Source organism: Somniosus microcephalus, chromosome 11 (genome assembly GCF_052327205.1).
Source record: "Somniosus microcephalus isolate GS21.2 chromosome 11, FLI_Smic_1.0, whole genome shotgun sequence".
NCBI lineage: Eukaryota > Metazoa > Chordata > Chondrichthyes > Squaliformes > Somniosidae > Somniosus > Somniosus microcephalus.
Genome location: NC_140997.1, coordinates 174,531,452 through 174,555,405, shown reverse-complemented (window position 1 = coordinate 174,555,405; position 23,954 = coordinate 174,531,452). Strand labels below are relative to the sequence as shown.

Below are 23,954 nucleotides of genomic sequence, written 5' to 3'. Positions count from 1 at the left end.
ATGGTATCTGTATAAATGAAATGTGTTTAATTCTCACATAACTAAATTACTATAAGCGTTCACTTCACCCGTTACAAAATGATGCTTTCATATTAAAACGTCACAAAATAAGCTTCACGCTTAGAAGTATAAAATGTGATCACAGGATGCTCAACCCTAAAATAATCCAACCTTCAACACTGGAACACCAGATTGGGACCAAAGAGGCAGATATAATCACAAATTAAGGTAATTTAAGTATATGGGTAGAATACGTGAAGAATGTCAGGGACTTTGGCCACTGTTATACAACATCTGATAATGTGATACTGCTACCTCCCTCATGTCCCTCTAAACCTCTTTCCTTAATATTTTTCACACTTATGTCACATCTCATCTTCTCTCTTACACCCTTTTTTTTTTTAACCCCGACATGTTATTAACCTCCTTCGTATTCTCCATTCTCAAGCCTGCACTACCTACTCTCAAATTTCACTTATGCCTATAACTAAAGCTGCTTCAACCTTTCATATTACTCCTTACTTCTATCATGATGTTTTTCAATATGCCATATTAATTTTTTTTTGCCATTTATTTATTTTTCACTTTGGGTCCCTTGACTCCCCAGTTGTACATTTGAGCACATGATCTAGGCCCGCACTGCAGTGCAGTGCTGAGGAAATGCTTTCAGAAGTGTAATTTTATAGATAAGACATTAAACCAAGGCCCCATTGGCCCTGTCAGGTAGATGTAAAAGATCTGATGGCACTATTTGAAGAATGGCAGGGGAGGTGTTCTGGCCAACATTTATCCATCAACCAACGTCACTAAAAGAGATCACCTGGTCATTTACTGCTGTTAATTGGTTGTCACATATCCCTACATTACAACAGTGACTCCACTTCAAAGGTACCTAATTGGCTGTGAACTGCTTTGGGATGTCTGGGAAGCTCATTAAAAGCACTATATAAATGCAGGTTTTTTCTTGGAGATATGGCAAAGACTGGAGAAACTTCAGTCTTCAGCCTTGAAAGGAGACGCTTGAGAGCAGATCCTTTGGAAATATACAAGGTTATAGAGTGGTATGGAAATCTGGAAAATTACTTTACTCTAAACTGTGAGAGTAAAACAAAGGGATCACAGTTTCAAACTAGTACAACAACAACAACAACTTACATTTACATAGCACCTTTAACATAATAAAACGTCCTAATTTGCTGCACAGGAGTGTTATCAAACACTGAGCCACATAAGGAGATATTAGGACAGGTGGCCAAAAACTTGGTCAAAGAAGTAGGTTTTAAGAAGCATCTTAAAGGAGAGAGAGGTAGAGAGGTTCAGGGAGGGAAGGCACCGCCGCCAATGGTTGAGTGATTAAAATTGGGGATGCGCAAAAGGCAAGAATTGGAGTAGTGCATGGTTGTAGTGATCTTGCATGGTTGTAGGACTGGAAGAGGTTACAGAGATAGGATGGGGCGATAGAGAGATTTGAAAACAAGGATGAGAATTTTAAAATTGAGGCATTGCCGAACTGGGAGCCAATGTAGGTCAGCTAGCACAGCGGTAATGGATGAACAGGATTTGATGCAAGTTAGGATATGGGCAGTAGAGTTTTGGATGTTCAAGTTTATGGAGGGTGGAAGATGGGAGGGTGGCCAGGAGAGCATTGGAATAGTAAAGCCTACAAGGCAAATTTAGAACATAATAAGTGATCAACGTTTGGTGTAGACTTCCAATAGAGTAACAGAATTAAAAACCCTGAGAAAATTTAGGAACCAATTAAATGTTGCAATGATGGTGGGTACTTTAGCATCATTCTAGATTGCTGAGTTGAGATAGGCAAAATGACTTCTCTCATCTATAATTATCTTGTGATCTAGATGCCACTTAGCTATAGATTTCTAGAAAGGTAACATCTGGGGTACAACTAAGCAATTATCTGTACTGATACATGTATATAGCTCCAGGAATCATGAGAGATGGGGCGCAATACTTCTAACAACAAACAGTCTTACATACAATAAAATGTTCTTGTTTGGAAATACCGACACGGGGGTGAATTTTCCTCTAAATTACTGCCTAATACCGAGTGGTGCCAATGGCAGAGCGTAAAGGAAATTGGAATGGGAAAGTCCTCTGCCAAAACCATGTCCGTAAAATGTTTTTTCCCACCCCTTTCATGTCAGATAGTAGCCAAGCTGTTCATTATGCCCAGACATTTTCAATTTCAAAATGGTGTCCAAAAGACAGAAGGAGATTGTGGAAGCCATAACTATTAGATCTTTAACAGCTGCAAGTATATTGTGTATTTTATAGGCATTTCCTGGAAATTAAACCAGGCGCATTCTAGAACCAAATTTAAAAATATTGAAACATACAAGAACTAAGGAATTTCTACTCAGAATTCCCTTGTTCCTCTGCTGGGAGGAAGAGGATGATGAGAATCAGGACGAGGAGTGAATGAAGGCGAGGCTAATCCAGTACCATTAATGCCGCCTAGCTCCTAGAGGCAGATAACCATGCTAGACAGTTTATAGTCAACACCTCTAACTTAAAATTATCATCGTCAGGACTAATCCATTCATGGTCTCACAACTCACTATCTCTGTAACATCCTCTAGCTCTACAACAACCCAAAAACAGAATTCCTCTGACTCTGGCCTCTTGTTCATCTCCCCTCCCTTCTCTTCACCATTGGCAACCATGCCTTCAGCTGTCTAGCCCCTATGCTTTGGAATTCCCCCCTGAAACCTCTCCTTCTTAGAGACCCTTCTTAAAACCCACTACTTTGACCAAATTTTCTGTTACCACTTCTAATATCTCTTTCTTTGGCTCAGTGTTCATTGTTGTCTGATTATGGTTCTGTGCAGCCCCTTTGGATTTATTTTGTTGTTATATACCAAGGTGGTCTTTCCTGAATTTGTCTACAAGACAAGTGTCTGAGATGGCTGTATTCTCTACCTGAAGCAATATCCTAGTTATGACAGCCACTGGCCCCTGAATATAGCCCATTTCATATAGCCCCATTAGTGGCTGTAAAAGTTCCAATTACTTTCAATTTTTATGCCACTAGATATTTCCAGGTTGCTTCAAGTAACACAAGCTACATAAGTCAGTCTGCAGTACACCAATACATCAAGCAGATGGCAGGGAGTCCATTCAGGTGGACACAGCAATTCACTTAGTTTCCTATGGACCTAGTAAACCAAAAAGCGTGTGCAATGAATTTTTACAGAGTCGCTACATTCCCCCAGGTCCAAGGTGCCATCAATCTGACCCATGTTTCAATAAAGGCTCTACATAACCACCCACTGAAGTACCTCAACTCTCACTCAAGGTCCAGCTGGTGTGTGATGCCAACCACATTATTCGTTTTGTAAATAAATGCTATCCAGGAAGCTTTCATGCTTCACTATCCCAGGATTATTTAGTCAGAGGCATCTGTTCAGGAATACCCTCTGCAACTATGGTTGATGACTCCACTCCATCACTGAAGAGAAGCAGAGGCGAATAGGTACAATTAAGTAGTTGTGCAACAAGAATCCTAATTGAGCAGACCACTGGGATACTGAAGTCCCACTTCAGGTGTCTGGATAGGTCTGGAGACCATTGTATTGTGCTCCTACATGGGTTTTGAGAATCATAGTGGTATGCTGCATGCTGCACAATTTTTCTATTTGCAAAGGATTAATTCTTCCCTCTGCAGACAATGAAGAGGAAGAAGGACAACACCCTCAGGCTCAGCAGCAGGAATATATTGTGAATGAGGAGGAAGAGGAGGTAGAACTTTCTTAATTGTACCAAACGTCTGTGGTGGTTAGTGGTTTATAAATTAGTTCTTTGCAATTTTCAATATTTCCATAGTGCGCAGACAAAAAAAGTCACAGTTTTCAAGCTTCCATTAACTTACTTTTTCTGTTTAATTCAACCAGACCCTATTAATTTGCAATTTTACCACTTTCAGCTTTTTCTTCTTTGACTGTGCAAAGCCATTACGTTTCTTACACCATGTTTTTCCTCTCTGCTTCTTTATATTATCGAAGAGTCAGAAGCTATAGCATGGATTTTCTTCCAACTACATTTTTCAAAAGATGCCTACCAATGTTCCGTGTAAGCTGTGCTTTGTTCTGCGCGGCCTGTTTCTTTTAATATGCGGTCCCTTGAAAGTTCTGCGCATGTGCGGTATTTACAATGTAAAAGCTGGTGAGTGGCCTGCGCAGGACCTTTGAGATTACACACCTTAGGGGGAACATTGATGCCTACGCCTTTACGCAACTGCAAAGCATTTCCCTCCCTCTTAATGGCAGTCAGCCTGGGAGCCTGTTCTGGACATTAAATGAGTTCCTCCCTTGAAAACGGGACAGAGTTACTGAGCGTCAAACTGGCAGGTTGAAGTCCTGGCCCAACTGTACTTCTAGCTGGAAAACACAGTTGGAGGAAATTCCATGCACCGGTGCTGACTCCTCTTTGGTGATATAAAAAAACCAGACCGGTAAAAGATGGTGTGGAGTATAGTGATTTTACACAAAGAAGAAAACTCAAGAGAGATAAAAAAGAACTGTGCCTTCTGCTGCCTCTAAACTGTATAAAATAACGGACATTGCGCAGAACTAATTTATTAACTACTAAACACTACAGAGGTTTGGTACAACTAAGAAAGATGCGGTATGCAATATTGATAAGTTATAAAGTACCAGAAGCCTACAGCTTTTGAGCAGTTTTAACAACCAGAACAGTTAGAAATCAAGGCAAAGAACTACGGTCTGAAAGCACTGGAAAGAACAGCAGTTGTATATGAAACTTGCAAAGACTGACAGAGATGAGAAAATTGAAGTTAAAATGTTTTTATAGACATTTATGGCAGAGAACTGCACTTTGTTAGAGCAAAGGTAGTACAAACATTTAATATACACTGTGATCTTAAGAAACAGAAGACAGTTGAAAGCTATTAACTTTTTACCTGCAACATGAGGCGATACAGCAACTGAAGAAATGTCAATTAACTGGGAATTTTAGCAGCTACCTGCAATTTTGGGAAATTATGTCAATCTTTAATCATGATCAGATCCTATGTGGAATTAGAGATTCATGCTTGAAGAAGAGATTTCTTAGCAAAACACTTAGGGGGTTATTTTGGCCAAAGGGTGAAAACAGGTACTAAATGGGTGCAGTGCTAATAAGACTAGCCTGTTTGAAAGTCCGGATTTAGCACACAATTTTAGTCCTAATTGGTGATTACTATAATTTGAACTTGCCTGGAGGGGCTAACCAGCAGTTTTCGTGGAGCTGTATATGTGGGCCACTCGCACCCACTTCCACTGAAGGTGTGGAGTGCTCTGGCTGGCACACAGCGACACATTGCAGGACAGCTCAGGGATCGAGGGAGAGGGCGCACAGGTTCTCGGATGTGGAACTGAAGATCCTGGTAGAGGAAGGACGTCCTGTACCCGCAGGAGGGAAGGGTGCCACCTCGCCCTCCTGTCCCTCTCTTCTGGAGCAGCTGGTGCTGCTCTGCCTGGCCTCAAGTCCTCCTCCCATTCCTCATCCAGACCAAGGGGGACCCCTAGCAAGATGCCCACGACCAAGCACCCCCTTTCTCCTCGTGACTCCTATAAGGGGTCTAATAAGGTGGAGTAGCACAGCACTTACTCTTTTTAGGTGAAGTCCTCAAAGAATTTCCAGAAAATGTTGCACAAGTGTTGGCGAAGTCTTCACAAAGTGTCCCAGAAAGTCCCCCGATGTGTTTCAGAGGTCCTCTTCACAGCTCCAGCAGCAATGACCGTGAAATGGTGAGTATCCCTTTAAACGGTGAGTATCAACAACAACTTGCATTTATATAGCGTCTTTAACATAGTAAAATGTCCCAAGACTTCATATGAGTATTATAAGACACAAAAATTTGACACCGAGCCACATAAGGAGAAATTAGGGCAGGTGACCAAAAGCTTGGTCAAAGAGGTAGGTTTTAAGGAGCAACTTAAAGGAGGAAAGAGAGGTAGAGAGGTAGGCCTAGAAATTGAGTTTTGGCGCAGCCAGGGCTTTAGCGCCGGAAGTTAGTGCCGGAGCTAAGTCGCGCTGGTCGGGCCCAAAATTCAATAATTCTGCGCCCAAACGGCTGCCGGCGCTGCTGAGAGGTGTTTGCGCCTGAAAACTGGCGCTACGTGCTGAATATCGGCGCTATTCCGGCGCTGCGGCGCCCGCTGCGGTGCGGCAGGTTCGGGAAGTGCAGGCCTCCTCCTTCCCTTAAGGAGGAGCTGCCTGCACCCGGCCGCGGCCCGCGAAAATCGTTCTAAAAATGAGCCCGGCACCTCGGACAAGTGCCGGGCTTGCTTCTGTTCCGGGGGGGGGGGGCGGGGGGAAGTCCGGGGAGGGAGCTGCGGCCAGGCGGCCGGCGGGAAAGCGGCCGGCCGCCGCGGGGCCTTTAATGCGCCGGCGCAAAGTCAGGTAAGACTCTGTTGCCAGAGTCTTAGTTGCGGCTGCCACGGGCGAGGCGGCCGCAACTGAATTTCGGCGCTGGGGCCCGTCGCCATGGCAACCAGGACGCTGCGCACACCGATGACGTCATCGGTGCCGGCGCAGCGCTACCGGTCTAGCGCGGCGGAAGGGCCCCAGGCAATTTCGGCGCCGGCGCCAATTGCAGCGCTAGGCCCTCTAGCGACGCAAAAGCGGCGCTAAGGCAACTCAATTTCTAGGCCGTAGAGTTTAGGCAGGGAATTCCAGAGCTTAGGGCCTAGGCAACAGAAGGCATGGTCACCAATGGTTGAGCGATTATGATCAGGGATGCTCAAGAGGGCAGAATTAGAGGAGCGCAGATATCTTGGGTGGTTGTGGGGCTGAAGGAGATTACAGAGATAGGGAGGGGCGAGGCCATGGGGGGATTTGAAAACAAGAATGAGAATTTTGAGATCGAGGCGTTGCTTAACCGGGAGACAATGTAGGTCAGCAAGCACAAGGGTGATGGGTGAGCGGGACTTGGTGCGAGTTACGACATGGGCAGCCGAGTTTTCGATGACCTCAAGTTCACGTAGGGTAGAATGTGGAAGGCCAGCCGGGAGTGCATTGGAATAGTCAAGTCTAGAGGTAACAAAGGCATGGATGAGAGTTTCAGCAGTGGATGAGCTGAGGCAAGGGCGGAGACGGGCGATGTTACAGAGGTGAAAATAGGCGGTCTTAGTTATGCAGTGGATATGTGGTCGGAAGCTCATTTCAGGGTCAAATATGACACTAAGTTTGCGAACAGTGTGGTTCAGCCTCAGTCAGATGTGAGGGAGAGGGATGGAGTCAGTGGCTAGGGAACGGAGTTTGTGGCGGGGACCGAAAACAATGGCTTCGGTCTTCTCAATATTTAATTGGAGAAAATTTCTGCTCAGCCGTTCCTAGCACTGCCTTCAACTCCGTTACCAAGTTAGCGTCCTGCGCTAAACATGGGTTAAACTGGAGTTTTAACTTAAGACCCAATCTTGGCCATCTCTTTACCTCTTAGCGCGTAAAGTATTCGGTGAAAATCACTCCCTTAGATTTAGCAAATTATGTCCCGAGCTACAGAGCTCTTTAAAGAATGCAGTAGAAGCATAGAGAGCTCAGGCACAGTTCATACTTTAAAGCAGAAAGTGAGGCTGTAGCCAAACAAAATGCAACTGTCCAAGATGTTAGCACAGCAACAGCTGCCAGTATCAATATGGAGCATAAGTACTGTGGGCAGAACCCATAACAGCAAAAAGCAAAAGGTCCCACATATGGTCAGCTGTGCAGGAAGCGCAGAAAACCTTTGCAACAAAATAATTGAAGCACTGTGTAGTTCTGGTTGCCACACTACTAAATGTGCAAACATTGGAAAAGGTGCACCGAAGAACAACAAGAATGATTCCAAGTGTAAGAAAAAGTTTAAAAAGCTCAATGGCTGTAGTCTGAGGGAAGATAGGTAAAGGGGTGGGGAACTCAGTGAATTGTATACAATATTAAATGGCTTAGATAAGTTCAGAGTACTACTTTAAAGCTAAATAGGCTAATAAGTGTCATGGTCATAGATTAGAGAAGGAGGGTAAAAATAACTTGCATTTATACACTTAGGTTGTTCAAAGTGTTTCACAGGCAATTACTTCTGAAGTGTTGCGTAGGTAACATCAAGCAATAGAGGGACTACCAGGTAAAAGTAGATAACATACTGATGCGTGATGAAAGTAACAGTTGAAGAAGCCAGTGACCACGACAAAAATCTCAAGAGTCCTCACTGAAAAATGCCATATGTGAAACGTTAAACTTAAACAAAGATAAAGCTCAACTAAGGCTCCAAAAAGTTATGTGCATCTCAGTGTAATCAAAGTTTGAAACTGGGTCTGGATAAGGTCACAGACGTTTTGGAGATACAGTATTAAAGTCCACAAATGTCACAGGAATTCAAAGTTTCATTGGGTTTGTTATTTATTTCACTCATATTTGGGAAATCAGTGAAGTGCTACTGAGAATATTGACAAATTAAGGATGCAACATACTGTTGGTTACACAGCCAAGATCAAATGATTATGGCCATGTAATTGATTAAGTTAAGATAGCTTAACTAGTACAGAAATAGTAAAATCTGCAGCAAGCAGATGCCACAGAAACAGCACTTATGCAGCTGAAACCGCCAATTCCAAAAGCAAGCAGAATACTTACAGATGCAAAGACGCAGTACGGCAGATTGAAAAGATATTAGCAGTAATATGTGCACTCGAGCAATTCCATCAATAAACTTATGGTAGATCAGTGACTGTATAGGCAGAGTATAAGCTCTTAGAAGTTATAGTGCAAAAAAAACACTTTGTAATATTTCAAAAAGGCTATAAGGGATAATATATCTGGTTTATGGATTGTCTTATCAGCCAGGAAAACAGATGCAGCTTGCTGATGTCTTAAGTAGAGTGTATTTACCCTATAGTTCCAAGGAGGAGCTACAGGAAGAGAGATTAAAAGTGAATATGATAGAGGATTTGCCTATTGCAAAGCTACAGTTTGAGGTATTAAGTCATATAATGCAAGAGATAAACACAGGAATATAGGAACTACTAGACGATAAAAGACCACGGTTCATCTAGTTTGCCTTTTACCATCCTGGTAGTCGCATGGTACAACAAAATGGAGTTGTTTGCAATAAATTTCTATCAGTTAGTCTACAACAGACCCAGACACGGAGCACCCCTCAGTTATGAAAAGCTTTTGAAATCATATGTCCAAGTTAGCTGTTCTTCCTAAGTATGCTACGCTTACCATATGTCATGTCTCAAATTACACATATACTGTAGCTCAAAATATTACTTTCTGAAAGAAATATATCTAATTTGCATTAGAATGAATTAACACTATCTGATTCCATCGGCTCCCTAGAGAGCCCGTTCCATAGATTTACCACTCGCTCACTGAAATAACGTCACAGATTAGTTTTGAATTTACCCCCCTTGAAGTGCAGGGCATGTATTCTGGTGCCACTGTTTTGGACAAGGTGAAACAACTTATCATGCTTATCATTATCAAGTCCTGTTAGAAAGTTAAAAACAGCACTCAGATCACCTTTTAACCATCTCTTTTCCAGTGAGTACATGCCCAATGTACATATTCACTCAACATAATCCAATCCCTCTATCTCTGAATCATTCTAGTTACCCACTTTTCTATCTGTTCTGTACCAGAACTGTATACAACTGAATACCTGGCAAATCTGAACTTATCTTGAATCATTCACCACAGAGCAAGGCAGAGATTCTATCTCCAGTCTTTCTAATCTTTGATTTTAGAGATGAAAGCAATATTCAGAATGACATCCTACTTAGGGACGAGTGAGCAGTCATCCTGAAAACATTGAGAAAGGACATAATGTAGTGCATCCATTCATCCGACTGTGTCTTTTAGCCAAGGCTGAATGCAAAACTGAAGGATTATAGTGAAAAATGTGGGGCCCGATTTTGTGGTTTGTGTGGGAAATGGTCGGATTCCCCCGAATGTGGGGCTCTGACACACAAAAAAATGTGTCAGCCAGCTCCACGCAATTTTCCCTCAAGTGGCCAATTAATTCCCAGCATATGGGCAGCCTTGCTAATTGTTCATTTCTAGTCAGAAAGCCCCACAATATGATGTCATCATTCGTGGTGCTTTCAAGGTCCATAGCAAGCACTGCATCCTCTGAAGGCTTCCAAACGAACCATACAGGATGGCAGAGAAGCCTGCAGCAGCTGTGGCCAGTGCCAGACCCCGAGCTGCCTCTAAATTCGACGAAGCTTCACTGCAGGCATTATTGGATGGGGTTAGGGCCCACAGGGAGGTCCTCTTCACTAGGTCAGGCAGGAAGAGGCCTCCCACTGAGACCAAGGCTGCATGAATGCAGGTGTCAGCAGATGTCAACTCAAATGTGCATGTAACCTTGGCATCACATCTCTAACTCCTTCCTCTACTCCCCCACAGGACCATCCAGAGCCCCCGTCCCCACTGTGGAGGAGGAAGAGGCTGTGCAGCCAGACTCCTCAGAGGAAGCTCCAACCTCTGAGGGTGCAGCGTCAGCAGAAGTAAGCGCACCCAGCACCAGGGCAGACACTCACACCTCGGGGGGACCTTCGGGACATAGAGTAGTATTGTCACCTGGTGCTTCACAGCTCACAAGTGAGCCTCAGCAGATTCTGGAGACAGGGACAGCAGTGGAGAGTCCTCGTCGGAGGGCGCAGGACTCTGCCAGCGCAGGACTCTGCCAGCTCAGCTCAGCTGCGCTGCATGTCGACCCTCTGCCTCTGGGTCTATCCGCAAGAGAAGAGGTGATGGATCTCCATGCACAGATGCAGGAGTCTCTGGTAGGTTTTGTCTCCAGGGTCGCTGCGAGTGTGGAGCGAATGGAGGAGTCCATAGCGACCATGAGCAGAGCCTTTGTGGAGTCATTGGCACATGAACACATCACCATGGAAAGGTTGGCAACCTCCATGGAGGAGATAACTCGCCAGGGTATGGAAAACATGGTGAGTGCTCATAAGAGAATGACATCTCTTGAGAAGCATTGGCCATCTATTGAACAGAGAAACCAGACCTTCATGGAAGTCCTTCTGAGTAGGACTGCCAGTGCAGAAACGGATCCCCATGGCCCCCTAAAGCGCAGCAAGGTGCTCTCAAGCCACTTCCAAGCGCTGGCCCCTTCTGGCCTGTGCAGCTTCAGGTGAGTGAGCAGCAGCCTGGTGCTCCTGGTGCTCATCCTGCTGTTCCTGGTTCTGCTGCTGCCGCCTCTGCTGCTGGAGATCCTCTAATGGCAAGAAGGGAAGGAAAAAAAGGCGTCCATGCTTCTCATAGATGCCTCCGCTGAGGAAGCGCTGAGTGAGGGTGGCGAGAGGGGCTTCCCAGGAGATCGCATTGGAGAGTGTGTGAGGCTCCAACCTTCCACAGCTGTGCCTAAGCCTTGGAGAAGTAGCCCCAAGCCTGCAACAACAAGGTCCTTCACCAAACAAATGCTGTCCCTTTAAATCGCAGCTTTCCCGAATGACCTGCAGCTGAGAGCAAGCAAGCCGGCAAGCTTCATGCCAGGTTTCATCAGCGGGGTTCCCCGCAGGCATGTTTAGCGTGGGGAACCCCACAAAATCGCAACGGCCCCATAAAATCGGCTTAAACATGGAAATAAGTGGTAATTAGTATTCCGACGGCCAGTCCCGCCAGCGGCCCACTTTTTCGGCGATTTTCAGTCCTCGGCCGCATGAAAAGCCGCCCGACGGCTGCCAGAAAATCGGGGCCGTGATGTCTACCAAACAATTGAAAATAGACAGCAGAATGAGATGCTGATACCTCATAAAATAGCTAGATTGTCCAAGGTTAAAGGTTGGAATTGATTTGTTTTTGATTATAATGATAATAATCTGATTGTCGTTGATTACAAATTAGTGGGAAACTAACCACTTGGATGACACTATAGCAAAGAGTATATATAATAATAAAACTCAACGGTTGATTTGCACGATATGCAATACTTGATACCTGTTTTTCAAATAATGGTCCACTGTTTATGTCTGAAGATTTCAAGAAGTTCACCAAAGAGTTGAATTTCAAGCATATTACTTCATTGCTAGGATATCAACATTCCCAGGGTAACTAGAGTGATGGAAAAATAAAATGAGCAATCCAATCAACAAAATCTAGGGCAGACTCTACTTAAGTAATGTTGGACTACAGCAATACACCTTGCACTGTTGTGGACAGAGTCCTCGCCAACCACAACCTCATCATGGATGAACATATAGCCATTGTGGTCTTGACAGTAACATGGTGCATAGCGATGGCTCTTTCCCCCTCAGCAAGGTCTCCCTGCCTGGCTCCACATTGCAGCACACACTCCGTCCAAGCCACCATGGCATTATCATAGCACTTATTGCCAAGTTCCATCTTAGCCTCTCTCCTTGTGCCGCTGGCACCTTCTCTTCTTTCAGGCAGCATGACTTTTTCCCTTCTTCCTGCCTCTCATTTACAATCCCCTTTATCTATCACTAGTCAAGCCCCATGGTGACTTAACATCAAAATCTATTAATTTCTCTCCTACTTTAGCCTCAGCCACACCTCCATCCCACTGATCTTGCCATCTCAAGCAGTCTCTCTACCTGCAAATTTTCAATTATCAAGGCTATCTCTGACCACCTCCTTGACACTCTTACCAAATCTCTCTGCCTTCTTCCAATCCCACTACCCTTACACTCCACAATTGCAAAAACTCGCCCCAGCTCCCTCACAAATTCACCCTCAAACTCTGAGGCCTAGAAATCCAGTTGCCTTAGCGCCGCTTTTGAGGCGCTAGAGGGACTAGCGCCAGAGTTGTGGCCAGTTTAAAAATTCCCTGGGGCCCTAAATCGGCGTTGCACCGGTAGCGCTGCGCCGGCACCGATGACGTCATCGGTGTGCGCAGCGTCCCGGTTGCCGTGGTAACCCGCCCGAACTCCGAAATTGAGTTGCGGCCGCCTCGCCCGTGGCAGCCGCAAGTAACGTTCTGTCAGAGGTGCCTTACTCCAGTTTGCGCCGGCGCATTAAAGGCCCCGCGGCGGCCGGCCACTTTCCCGCCGGCCGCCTGCCCGCAGCTCCCTCCCCGGACTTCTCCCCCCCCCCCCCCCCCCCCCCCCGGAACAGATGCAAGCCCGGCACTTGTCCGAGGTGCCGGGCTCATTTTTAAGCTGATTTGCGCGGGCCGCGGCCGGGTGCAGGCAGCTCCTCCTTAACGGGAGGAGGAGGCCTGCACGTCCCCAGCCTGCCGCACCGCATCGGGTGCCGCAGCGCCGGAACAGCGCCGCAATGGGGCAGTTAGCGCCCATTGGGAGGCGCTGAAACCCTCCAGTAACGCCGGCAGCCGTTTGGGCGCGGCGCTACTGAATTTTTGGCGCGCGCAGGGGGACTTAGCGCCGGCACTAACTTCCGGCGCTAAAGCCCTGGCTGCGTCAAAACTCAATTTCTAGGCCTGAATCTCTTCTCTTTGTCCCTTCACCTTTCATGACAGCTCAACAGCTCCCTCATTTCTGAATTCAACAGCCTCATTTCCACCGTCACGCACTATCTCCCACCTCTGCCATTTCCCCTGGTACTGCTCTCATCTTTGCTACCTTAATTCCAAGGGCCACAAACTAGAGAGCATTTGGTACACATCTAATTTAGTCATCCACCCCACTCTGTCTCAGCTATGTTAAATACTAATGTGTCTCTTTCTCCTCTCATTACTCCAAGATTATCCTAGAAGGCTAGGACTATCTATGCCTCCTTTTGTGCACAATGAACCCCCTCCTCAAACTCCTTTGTCACTGTCAACACCAAGTTCAAAAACCTCATGGATTGTCCTGTCTCTGAGTGAGACCATCACTGTGTTCTTTGTTTCTTCCTCCCACTCCTGGTCCACCCCCTCATCCTACCCCTCAATCCCCCATCACTCTGTACTTTTTTTTCTATCTCCTTCCCTCCCGCTCTCCTTATAATCAATCTGCAGTGCTTCAAGATTTTAAAACTCCGGCAGTCTTTGAACTGCTGCAACAAGACCTGTTTTCCTTCCTTCCCTCCCAACAGCAGAGAACCAGTCAGGAGCAGGATTCCTGCTCTAACCCCACCTAGAATACTAAATTAGCCCCTATACAAAATGCGGTCAGAAGTTGGAGGGAATCATATGGGAAGGTGAAAATCCTGCCTTGCCATTTCTCCAACGGGTGCAGGAAAATCCAAATCACAACCTCTAACATCGCTTTGATGATATAAAGAAATAGACAAGTAAAACATGGGCTACCAACAGAATGGAAAAATCTGTTTTTTTCCTCCAAAATTAATAGGAATGTGCCTTCCCTTCCCTTACCAGTTTTGGACAACTTTCTCTGCCTCTTCATTTTAGGTTGTTCCATTTTTTACTCCTTTCTAAGCATTTCTGTCCATGCTTTTATTCTGTGGGTATCTGACACAAGCAATGAATCTAGACCTCTTGTTTGAACTTACTCTTTCAAGCATTTCAGCAACAATAAATCTAATTCAGAGTAATTTTCTTTTTCTGCTGCTATGATTCCCACTGCTGCTAAAATTAGGGCCTAGAAATTCAGTATAGCCACGTTTGGGGCACTACAGCCGGGCATTCACTAAATTTAGCGCTCGGCGCAACTTAGCGCCACCTTCGCCGACATTGAGTTGCATCGCCCCAAGAGGTTGCTGCTGCGCTAAAGCAGGCGATGCACGACTATCATAAGGCGCTAAGCCAGTGTGCCGAGGCGCTAACACTGAGGGCGGGCGCAGCGCAGGTGCGGCGAGTTTCTGAATGAAGGCAGACACGCTGGCGTCGGTCAGCTCTTAAAGGGGGAGGGTCGACTTGTTTGGCTGCCATGCCCTGCACACTGCAGCCCTGAAGCAAGGCCTGACCATTGCTGGTTCATCAGTTCTATGCCCTGGACCATGGGGAAGCCCGCTATTCTTCCAAATCCCATTGCACGCTCTTGTTGCTTGTCCAGGGTCATGGGGAAGGAGATGTACTGACGTCTCCTTCTGAAAAGGGCATTGTTCACCTGGCGGATGAAGCAATGTACCGCGAACTGGGAGATGCTGGCAATGTCCCCAGTAGCGGATTCGAAGGAGCCGGTGGCATAGAAGTTGAGAGCCACCGTCACCCTCACTGCCACTGACAGAGACGTCCTGCTCCTCAGCTGTGGCTGCAGATCTCTGCGAAGCAGGTGGCAGATCTCAGTGACCACCTCCCTTCTGAATCGCAGCCTCCGAACACACTGCTCCTCAGACATGTTCAGATATGAGAACTGCTGGCAGTATACCCTGGGTGGGTAAGGCCTCCTGTGCCGACGCCTGTTGGCCCTTCTCCATCTGGCCATGACTGGCACTCTCTCACGGCGTCTCTGATCCCTTTGAATGCAATGCAGAAAGCCAACGTTTTCACCCATTGCAGCCCCCATTATATGTGGCGACTCAAGGCTATGGCACTGAAAGTGAAATCCAAGTGCAAAGCTCTGGCCTGAAGTCAGAAGTACCTGTGCGAGCGCTGAGTCAAAGCAGAAAGCTCTCTGCCTTTGTCTCTCTCCGAATATCCGTCTCTCACTCAGAAGGATTGGCACAAAATGGCTGCCACTTATAATGCAAGAGGAGTCCCCTTTAAATAGCGCCCCCTGCGCCCCGCAGTGACTGGGAACTGTTCCCCTCTACCAGTCGCTGGGGGTGCCAGGCGCAAAGAAGGGCGGCGCCACTGAAGTTCCGGTTCGGGGCGCACCAAGGGCGTTGCACCATGAAATGACGTCACGATCTGCGCGCGCAGCTGAGCGGGCTCTGCGGTTTAGCGCCGCCGCTAAATCTTGAGTGAAGTTCGCGAGAGGCGCAGATCGCGCCGCGCCCGGGCGCTAGCCGCTTAGCACCCCACTTCTCCTCCTCCTAAGGCGCTAGTGGCTGGCGCTAACAACTGAATTTCTAGGCCTAGATGTTTAAAAATGGTGCCATGTTCTGAACTTATTTTACTGAGTTATTGGGGTGCAGCTTTCATTAGTGTAGATTCCAATCCCAATTACAACTAGGGTTGTCAGACACACAAAAGCATTGGAGCAAGTTACATCCATCTGGGTAATAAAATAACACAAAACTGCCATTTTGCACATCCAAAATGTATCTGTGCATTAATCTCTGCTGTGTGACATATATGTACTGGTGCAAAATGTGTAATACTATGTGAAAGATTAAATTTTTTTAAATTGGAAGATTATTTTACAAGGGGGGAATTTGCCATTTATTTTATGTTATAGCAGTGGTACAATATGGAGTTTTGTATCGTGTCCATTTATATTGGAGACTGATAAAATGAGGAAAATAAAATAAATACTACTTCCTAACAGCTGGCATTTGGGGGCATTGCAATAATGCTAAAAAGAAAATAGATCATTGTGGTGTTCAAAGATTCTAACAGAGTGTTCTAGTGTTCTCCAAAATAAAAGCATCTTGAATGATTTGTGAGACCATTATTCTTTAATGACAAACTTCTCAATCCAAGGATGAGCATTTAAAATGCAAAATCACAGAAGTATGTAAGTTTGGATCATTGTGACAATGGCCCAGTACTTCGGGTCCCAACGCGTGAGTAAGGTCGGGGTACTCACGCGTGGACCCGATGGAAGTGCCGGTTTCTTGCATGCACAGCGCATGCGCGGGAAACCGGCATTTCCTCCAAGGGGTTCAGAGGTCCAACGCGTGCGCGCAGGACTCTGCGTGCACGCATTGAACTTCCTTCATTTTTACAGGTTTGCCCGTGTGTAAGGGCCTCAACTTTTTAGAAATGTAAAAAGGAGACATAAGGACTTGATTCTTTAAGGTAAGTGGTCTATTATTTAAAATGATAACATTTTTTCCACAGCTTTATTGTTTTTAAGGACTTTACAGTAAGGTAAGTGTATTTTTAGACACGATTTTTAAAAAAATTATTTTTTTCAATAATTTGATTAATTGTTTAAAATAGTTTTTTAAAGTTATTTATAGTTCATTTAATTAATGGGATGTTTTAAAAAAAATTATTTAAAATTTAAGTAGTGTTTTGGGCGCCCGTAGTTTTCATGAGTTTGACAGTTCTTACTATCAAACTCATGAATGAAGTTTTCCCTCCCCCGATTGGCTGCCCAGTGCTCACCTGATCCCAGCCGGCACATCGAACTAACTACGCCGCTGGATCAGGCAAGCACAGTGCGCCAACAGCTGAACCGGGCCAGTGACAGGAATTCCAAGCAGGCCCAGGCTTCAGTGTCGGCGCGCCGGGTAAGTGCACATCGGGGGCTTGCACGCGAGGCAAGCCCCCGAACCTAATTTCTGGGCCAATATAAACACTGAATTTTCAAATATGAGTGACAAATTCTACCATGATGAACAAATGATAAGCAGGAGCATTTCTTCGACTGTGCCTTTCCATGTGCGATATCGAAGCTAGTATTTTGGTGAGGGGCTCCAGGATTTTATGAAACAAACTTTTTTTTATTAATTTGCCATTGAACAAGTTAATGAAGGTAGCAGTTTGTAAAATCTATTCAACTGATGTCTCTAGAAAGAGGCTGCTCAAGTAATACAATTGTTCAGACAGCTGAGGCCTGTATCCTAACCAGATGGTTAGGGGTTCAAGTCCTAGGGCTACCTGTCATCTGAGTCCACCTGCCACATTTGGGAACAATTGAAGTCAATTGTCAGTTAAGGTGCCATTAGAAGCATTCTGTCCTAAGGGGGAAACGGGTTTAAAATGCCCACCGCTACCATTGCTATACCTCGCTAATATTTCTGATGAGCACAAACTATTCTGTCCTCTAACTATAGGAATCTGCCAATCTGCATTGAAAATTCCTCTGTCAGGCTCTGTCTATGGCAAAACCTATTTTAAAACGATCAGCAGCTAACCACAGTACCTGTAGGTGGTGCTGAGAGTTTTTCAATGTAAAATGTCATGTAACGTTAGCTGCAAAAACAACAGTTCTTACATAACACAAGTTTGCATGTGTTTGCAGATTCTGGCCATTGAGTATCACTGTGAGCAGGCTTAACTGTTTGAACCTCTGATGTCTTAGCCAGCAGCCATATTGGTAGAAGTAAAGGAAATAAGTGTCAAATTGTAAATGTCAATTAATCACAAAGTATTACAAACTATTTACAGCACAGAAACAGGCCTTTCGGCCCAACAGGTCCATGCTGGTGTTTATACTCTACATGAGCCTCCTCCCAACCTTCTTCATCTAACCCCATCAATATAACCTTTGATTCCCTTCTCCCACGTCTGCTTATCTAGCTTCCCCTTAAATTCATCTATGCTATTTACCTCAACTACTCCTTGTGGTAGCAAATTCCACATCGTAACTACTCTCTGGGCTGGGTAAAGAAATTGCACCAGCAAGTGGAAACATTGGCCTAGAAATTGGCCTAGAAATTGAGTGGGCTTAGCGCCCATTTTGCGGCGCTAGAGGGCATTGCGCTGGACTTACAGCCGGTTTTGAAATTGACTAGGGCCCAACATCGGCGTTACACCGGTAGCGCTGCGCCGGCACCGATTACGTCATCGGTGTGCGCAGCGTCCCGGTTGCCGTGGTGACGGGCCCCAGCGCCGAAATTCAGTTGCGGCCGCCTCGCCCGTGGCAGCCGCAACTAAGACTCTGGCAACAGAGTCTTACACGACTTTGCGCCGGCGCATAAAGGTGGAGCGGCGGCCGGCCGCTTTCCTGCCGGCCGCCTGCCCGCACCTCCCTCCCCGGACTCCCCCACGGAACAGATGCTTCTCGGCTGCGAGCCCGGCACTTCCCCGAGGTGCCGGGCTCATTTTTGTGGCGAATTAACCGGCCAGCGGGCGGGTGCAGGCAGCTCCTCCTTAACTGAAGGAGGAGGCCTGCACTTCCCGAGCCTGCCGCACCGCATCGGGCGCCGCAGCGCCGGAATAGCACCGCAATGCGGCGCGTAGCGCCAGCTTTCAGGCGCAAACAGCCTTCAGTAGCGTCGGCAGCCGTTTGGGCGTGGCGCTACTGAATTTTTGGCGCGCACAGCGCGACTTAGCACCGGCGCTAAATTTCCGGCGTTAAGCCCCGGCGCAGCGCAAACTCAATTTCTAGGCCATCTTTTCTACATCTATCCTATCAAACCTTTTCATAATGTTAAAGACCTCTATCAGGTCACCCCTCAGTCTTTTCTTTCCTAGAATAAAGCGCCCCAGCCTGTTCATCATCTAACAGATGTTAGTAAATACTCTGGCCTAGAAATTCGGTTGGTAGTGGCAGCCATTAGCGCCTAAAGAGCCCGAGAATTGGGGCGTTACCCAATTTTCGGGCGGGCGCAGTGAATATAGCGCCACCTCCCATATTGAGTATTCTTTTAGCGCCGGCGCTAACTCTTTGCGTGCGCCCGCGGGCACAGGCAGATCATGACGTCATTTCAGTGTGCAACGCCTTTTTGGCACCCCGGACCGGATATTCGGTGGCGCCTGCAACCTTTCCGCCTGACGCTATTAGTGACAGTTGGATGGAGCGTTCCCAGGCCCTTCTCGGACTCGGGGGGCGCTACTTAAAGAGGACAGCACTAGTATAAAAGCTGCAGCTATTTGGGCTGGCCATTCTGATCACTGCTGGAGAGAGTTGCTGGCCTTCTGTTGGACAGTAATTTTCTCATTGAGCCTTCGGAGGCACTGGCACTGGCAGCTTGAGGGCCCGCTCCCGAGCTGGTGATGCAGCATCTGAAAGCAGGGAGGTGGAAGAGTGGCTTTAGCAAAAGGACAGCTTGGCAGCAAGGGATGCCAGATTGCGGCAAGGCTATGACATGGGTCCACAGTGAGAAAGCATGCTGGCGGGGGGAACAAGTGGAAGGAGACAGTTGTAAAAGGTGAGAACCTTACCATCGCTGTCGACAATGGGGTCGGCAGCTGCAGTGGTTACAGGACCACTCAGACATCCTCCAAGAATCTGGTGGACTCTCTCCTCGAGATCCGTGAGAGTGACCACTTGTGGAGGTCCTTCACCGGTGTGAAGCTGGTCTTTGCCAATCCTCACCAGCTTGGACTGCAGGGGAAAGGAGGGGAAGGTATGTTACCTGATGCCCTGAGTGATCATCTCATGCCCCCCATGGTGGAAGAGCCCTTACATGATGCCCTGAGTGATCATCTCATGCCCCCCATGGTGCAAGAGCCCTTACATGACGCCTTGAGTCAAATGTGCATGTGTGTGCCCAGAAATGGCCATGGGTGCTTGCTGGCAGATGGCCAATGGGGCACAGGCCACCCTGTAGCCATAAAGTCAGGTGCAAATGAAGGGATGCAGAAATTTGCAGAAACAACACTCACCCTCACGACCCGAGTGAGGTCGTTGAATTTCTTTCTGCATTGGACAGGGCTCCTGGTCACCATGCTGCTGGAGTTGACCCTCTGGCATACATCCTTCCAAGCTCGTCGGTAGTCCTTATGATTCGGCCTCCTGCCATTGTCTGGGTAGAGAACATCTCGCCGGCGCTCTAGTGCGGCCACCAATTGCTCCAGAGCCTCATTGGTGAAGCGCTCTGCTCTCTGTCTCACCTTCTCCATCTGGTCCAAGTTTTTAGCGCCAGAGAAGGGCCTGCGCCGATTCTGAGGCCTGCAAGGCGCAGAGTGTGGATGCTGCAGCTGACTGACCCGCCCCTTTAAGAGCTGGCCGGCGCCTGGAAGTCTCGTGGTCATCGGTAATTGAGAGCACCTGCGCTGCGCTCGTCCGCTCCGATATTGGGTTGCGCCGGAAGCTTAGTGCCTTAGGAGGCCCGTGTAACGCCTGAATTCGCGCCTCAATCACCTTTAGGGGCGATGCAACCCAATATCGCGCCAGGTGGCAATAAGTTGCGTCTGGCTATAAACTTTGCGCTGCGCCAATTCTAACACCCCAAGCGGGGCTATACCCAATTTCTAGGCCTTTATCCCTTTACGGCTAGACATACTTCCTCCCACCTCACCCCGATGGCTGCTTCTTCTACGTGACACTATTTCTTCAATACATATGTATTTGTGATAAAATATATCAACACAATCCTCCTTCACCTTACAGTCAAATAAGTTTAATTGCATTGTTTACAAGGATTAATTGCATATAAAAAGCTCACATAGAATTCTATGTGAAGAATAAACATAAGGGGGGAAAAATTCGGTTGCTTAAAATATTCTGCCCGTAGTCCCAAAATATCCTGCACTACAATAATCTAATTGCTTTTAATTAAACATTAAAACGAACTTGTACAAAATGTAATTCTTCCAGCAACTCAAATACAAAACTCACTAAACGATTCAACTGCAGGAAAAATTATTTGTAGTCTTCAGCGTACATTTGTTTTCAAATGTTTCACACACTAAAAATATACTGCTCCCTGCTGTTTTCCATATTACACCTCTGCTATATTCAGCTCCCCTGAGTGAATGTTTCCATTCACTTTGACAGTATTTAATTTCATTTACAGTTTTAAGTTCACAAAAGTTTTTCAACTCTACATCTACAATACCAACAAATAATAACAAAACATAGTGATCTGCCTGCTGGTGCCTTTTATCCTCAATATACACGAGTATATGTCCTAGACTGGTACTAGCAAATCCCTGGTTAGTTCCCATGGTAAATCTGGCAAGGAAAGTGTGATTAATTACCAGCAGTGATATAGTGGTCCCTATGAAAATAGAAAGTCATGGATTCTGGTCCAGTGCTGCAGTTATGTTAAAGTGAACCTTTATCAATTGTCCTAATGCCAGCAGCATATATCTGGCAATGACTTCAGGAGTACCAAGATCCATGGAATTTTGGTTACTTGTACATAGAATTACATAGATTATACAGCACAGAAACAGGCCACTTGCCCCAACTAGTCCATGCTACTGTTTACGCCACAGGAATCTCCTCCCATTCCATTTATCTCATCTCAGCCTTTCAGCATATCTCTTTATTCCCTTTTCTCTCACGTATTCATCTAGTTTCCTTTAGAAAGCATCTAAGCTATTTGTCTCAACCACTTCCTGTGGTAGAGAGTTCCATATTCTAACCACTCTTTGAGTAAAGAAATTTCTCCTTATTTCCCTATTAGATTTATTAGTGACTATCTTGTATTTATGGCCCCCAGTTTTGGATTCTCCCACAAGTGGAAACATTCTGTTCACATCTACCCTGTCCAACCCATTCATAATTTTAAAAGGCTTTATCAGGTCTCCTCTAAGTCTTCTCTTTACTAAAGAAAAAAGCCCCAACCTGTTTAATCTTTCCCGATAACTGTAATCTTTCAGTTCTGGTACCATCTTTATAAAACGGATCAGATCAAAGCTCTTCAGTCCAGCCACATCCAGTCATGAGTGGTGGTGGAACATTAAACAACTAACGGGAGGAGGAGGCTCCATGAATATCTCCATCCTCATTGATGGTGGAGCCCAGCACGTGAGTGCAAAAGACAAGGCTGAAGCGTTTGCAACCATCTTCAGCCAGAAGTGCCGAGTGGATGATCAGTATCGGCCTCCTCTTGAGGTCCCCATCATCATAGAAGCCAGTCTTCAGCCAATTCGATTCACTCCACGTGATATCAAGAAATGGCTCAGTGCACTGGATACAGCAAAGGCTATGGGTCCTGACAACATCCCGGCTATTGTGCGGAAGACCCAGGCTCCAGAACTAGCCACGCCTCTAGCCAAGCTGTTCCAGTACAGCTACAATACTGGCATCTATCCGACAATGTGGATAACTGCCCAGGTATGTCCTGTCCACAAAAAGCAGGACAAATCCAATCTGGCCCATCAATCTACTCTCAATCATCAGCAAAGTGATGGAAGGTGTAATTGACAGTGCTATCAGGCGGCACTTACTCACCAATAACCTGCTCACTGATGCCCAGTTTGGGTTCCGCCAAGACCACTCTGCTCCTGACCTCATTACAGCCTTGGTCCAAACATGGACAAAGGAGCTGGATTCCAGAGGTGAGTTGAGAGTAACTGCCTTTGACATCAAGGCAGCATTTGACTGAGTGTGGCATGAAGGAGTCCTAGTAAAACTGAAGTCAATGAGAATCGGGGCGGGGTGGGAACTCTCCACTGGCTGGTGTCATACCTAGCATAAAGGAAAATGGTTGTGGTGATTGAAGGTCAATCATCACAGCCCCAGGACATCGCTGCAGGAGTTCCTCAGGGCAGTGTCCTAGGCCCAACCATCTTCAGCTGCTTCATCAATGACCTTCCTTCCAACATAAGGTCAGAAATGGGGATGTTCGCTGATTGCACAGTGTTCAGTGCCATTCACAACTCTAGGATAATGAAGCAGTCCATGCCCGCATGCAACAAGACCTGGACGACGTTCAGGCTTGGGCTGATAAGTGGCAGGTAACATTCGCGCCACAGAAGTGCCAGGCAATGACTATCCCCAACAAGCGAGAGTCTAACCACCGCCCCTTGACATTCAATGGTATTACCATCACCGAATCCCACACCATCAACATCCTGGGGGTTACCATTGACCAGAAACTTAACTGGACCAGCCACATAAATACTGTGGCAACAAGAGCAGGTCAGAGGCTAGGTATTCTGCAGCGACTGTCTCACCTCCTGACTCCCCAAAGCCTTTCTACCATCTACAAGGCACAAGTAAGGAGTGTGATGGAATACTCTCCACTTGCCTGGATGAGTGCAGCTCCAACAACACTCAAGAAGCTCGACAACATACAGGACAAAGCAGCCCGCTTGATTGGCACCCCATCTACCACCTTAAATATTCACTCCCTCCACCACCGGCGTACCGTGGCTGCAGTATGTACCATCTACAAGATGCACTGCAGCAACTCGCCAAGGCTTCTTCGGCAGCACCTCCCAAACCCACGACCTCTTCCACCTAGAAGGACAAGGGCAGCAGGCACATGGAAACACCATCAGCTCCAAGTTCCCCTCCAAGTCACACACCATCCTGACTCAGAAGTATATTGCCAATCATTCATCGTCGCTGGGTCAAAATCCTGGAACTCCCTATGTGGGAGTACCTTCACCACATGGACTG

General features: G+C 46.5%; 1 protein-coding gene and 1 pseudogene across 7 annotated transcripts in view; one reads left to right on the top strand and one right to left on the bottom strand.

Annotated features, from left to right (window-relative positions):
- Positions 1–3,774, top strand: part of LOC147110994 (uncharacterized) — an 81,144-nt pseudogene extending 77,370 nt beyond the window's left edge.
- foxp1b (forkhead box P1b) overlaps positions 1–23,954 on the bottom strand; it is a 581,092-nt gene that overhangs the window by 362,935 nt on the left and 194,203 nt on the right. The window lies entirely within an intron of this gene.